Genomic DNA, 3,289 nt, shown 5'->3' on the forward strand with positions numbered 1-3,289 from the left:
GCTCCGACGCTGGCTGGAAGAGTGCAGAATTAAGTGTGCTCTCAGAAGAAAAGATGTGATGCATCCAAAAGGCTGGCAGCTGGGCTGTCAGTTGACTATGCAACTCATAGTGAGTTCTTTTGAAGGAGATCTGAAGAGCAAGCTTCCTTGGCAGCCACAGAGGCTAAACTTCTGTGGTATAATAAAAAATAAGTACTTAGTCTTTATCCCGGGAGCTCCTAAACTCCCTGGAATTCCAAGTAATAAGAGTGTTGATGATATGCTAACGAGATGACTCCTGATGTGGGCCTCTAGAAAGCTTCAGGATGGAAGTTGTTTGGTCTGAAAAACCAACCATGTGATCAGAGGGTTGGAACTTTCAGGTTCACCCTGCCTCCACCTCGGGGGCATTGAATTCAATCACCAATGGCCAGTGATTTAATCAATTATGCCTATGCAATGAAGCTTGAATAAAAACTATTGAACAATAAGGTTTTTGGGAGCTTCCCGAGTAGCAAACACATCAAGGTACTGAAAGGTGACCCCCAATAGGGCAAGATATTGACAGACATCAAAGCCCATCCTCCCCTGCCCACATTGGGGCTTCCTTCATGGACATGTGAAAGGATACCCGGTCAGATTTCAAGGCTTTATCATACAAATAAGCTCATATTGGGAGTAAGCAAATGAAGCTTGATTCAGCACTTAATTTTCTCTTCCCTTTCCTTAATTTTCCATCAGAAAAAGCTGCTAATTTCTTTCCAAAGCAATAACTCAAATCTTCTTAATAGCGTTTTGTTGTTTTTTCCTGAGATGTTATTTGCGATTCAACCATTTTCCTTGGTTCCCACTTCCATTAAAGTAGACAAATGAGAATAAACAGTAGATATAAGTGACCAATGCAGATCTAAGAATTAAGAGTGGTCCAAACAAGACCTTGATGTTAAACACCTAAAAGAGAATGTACCTTATAACACTCTGCTTATTGCAACTGGTTCACATGAAAATAAATAAATAAGAGGGTCCTGCAGAAGATAACCGAACTCTCCCAGGTATTCTCTAATGGTCTATTAGCATACCCTAGAAATCGCAAAACAGTATGCAGTGAGGTCTTCAGGTATTGAGGTCTCAATAACTCATTAGACAATTGCCCGTTTCTGAGCAATTTGATCCAGCAAGATTCTAGGGCAATTTATAATCAAATAAAAAAAAAAAGATAGATGCAGTTGCTAATGTTTATGAGAGATGAGCTTGCAATTAAATGATTATATCTAAGTAGATGCTGTTTAACAGGAAAAAGGCAGATAGAGTGTTTTTATCATCAACATGAAATTATATGTCCACGACCTCTGTTACATTAAATGCTACAGCTTATAGAGATGTGGGTTACTTGAAATTAATATGCTTCTAATTGTGGCAAGATATCTGTTATTCTGAGGGGGAGAAAGGGACAGCAATCTCTCACTGAAGTCACCCAGATAATCCACCCCAACTAAGGGTAACCTTAAACTGAATAATATTAAAAGCCTGGTTCTTATGAAAGAAAATGTGTTTATTGGTCATAAGTTTATATGTTCTTGCTTAGCAACCATTGTCTTTTATGTGACTAGAAGTTGATGAAAAGGGGAAACTGAAAATGAAGCAAACCATTTGGAAAGTTCCAATTCACAGAGGCAATGCTTCAAAAGCAAGAATGTCTCCACAAACCCTACTGTTGAGTTACAGAAGCTCATTCCATTGGGCAAAAAGAGAGCACCCCTGACAATCTGCATAATAAACGTTTCCTGGAAACCAACTGTCATCCCTGAGTCAAAGATCTAGAGTAAATAGTACCTGTGTGGAGCCCTCCTCAACCTCAGGAAGTGACGGGAAACTCAGTCGCTTCCTCACTCTCAGTGTCACTCCTCTGGTCCTAACTTCACCTGGAGTTTTGTTGGGATGCAGGCTTGCAGGCTTGCTCCCGGGGGCAGCGTGTGCACCTACCCATATCAGATTCCCTCTTCCCCCCTATCTTGCAGCTGATGTGGAGACACCATTGAAAGGCCCCAATTTTTTTTAAAGGGGAAGGAAAAAAACTTTGATACTTTTCAGAGCATGAGTCCTGGAGATACCTGGAAAACTAGTAAGAGGCCCAGGCAGTTTCTACACACCCACGTCTTTCAATCCTGTAGCCAGGCCCCAGCATCAGGAGAACAGTGGTTCTGAAAGGCACGGGGGCTCTGATATTTAGTAAAGGAACGCAGACTGGCACACTCAATTTACAAGTGCGCTTTGGTTCAGGCAAATGAGCCCTCCTTCTCTCAAAACCCCTGCTTGGGGCCCCTTCGGGTTGGAACTCTAACGATCCAGGGGGTGCCTAGGAGTCCGGTCGGGCCCAGCCCCCACCCCCGCGGGGGGTAAATACTTACGGTCTCGGGCCCGCGCGCTCCGGGCTCCCCTGCGGAGGGCGCTGGGGGCCGGCCTGCAAAGCCCGCCCGGGGCGGTGCAGCGGGTCGGGCTCCGGGCGGGGCCCCCGGGGGTCCCGGGCGGGGTCGGAGGCGGAGGGCGCGCCGAGCCCGGAACCCAGCCCCTCACTGCGGGGGTGCATGGCTCCGAGCCGCGGTCCGGCCGCCGCCCGGGAGGCTCGGGGGCTGGGACACGTAGCCAGCCTCCAGACGCGACTCTGCAGAGAGGGGCAGGGGTTTTACCGCTGAGTTTCGATTTCTGGGACTTCCCGGGCCGTGACCACGCAGGCGCCCCTGGGCGGGTCGCAGGTGCCGCCGCCCGCCCGCCCCCGCCCGGTGAAGCGGGCTCGGCCTCTACAGGTACAGGTGTGCGGGTTTACAAGCTCACAACCACCCTTAGAGGGTAGTGAAGGTAACTGACCAGCCGTGACCCCTTGTCCGCGAGGAGCCGCGAGGTGCCTGGGACCCTGATAGTAGATACACCAGAGGCTGTTTAACAGGTCACCCTGATTTGAGGTTACAGCAGGACGTTTGAGACTGTGAACCAAACACTCACTCTCAGATGCCGGAGATTAGGTCAGTCATTAAAACCATCTAAAGGAAAATTCGCCTTTATCAGTGATGACCGCCCACCACTGTTGTGCAAGTGCTTCCAAGGGAAGGCAAATGGAAAGTGAAATCAAACGCAGAGAAAACACAAAACTGGAGAAGCAGGCTGAGTGAGGGGTAGGCAGCCTTGCTAAGCAACTGATCAGGCGTTCAAGAAAGATGGACTAAATACCTGCTCTGTGCAAGGCTCTGTGCAACGGATCGACCATAGTGTGGGCATCTTTTAGAATACGGATTTGCAAGATTCTGCGTCTGTA

At 47.9% G+C, this 3,289-nt stretch overlaps 1 protein-coding gene across 3 annotated transcripts in view; it reads right to left on the minus strand.

The window, feature by feature from the left end:
• EPSTI1 (epithelial stromal interaction 1) overlaps positions 1 to 3,067 on the minus strand; it is a 73,440-nt gene extending 70,373 nt beyond the window's left edge. The window contains exon 1 of one of the 3 annotated variants that reach the window (XM_081046024.1): positions 2,980 to 3,067. The gene's annotated coding sequence lies outside the window, so the exon portion shown is untranslated. Of the gene's footprint in view, positions 1 to 2,387; positions 2,472 to 2,979 lie in introns of those variants that run through there. The other 2 variants (XM_081046023.1, XM_081046025.1) reach the window with 2 other exon arrangements.
• Between the last annotated feature and the right edge of the window lie 222 nt (positions 3,068 to 3,289).

The sequence above is a fragment of the Rhinolophus hipposideros genome (assembly GCF_964194185.1).
Source record: "Rhinolophus hipposideros genome assembly, chromosome: 4".
NCBI lineage: Eukaryota > Metazoa > Chordata > Mammalia > Chiroptera > Rhinolophidae > Rhinolophus > Rhinolophus hipposideros.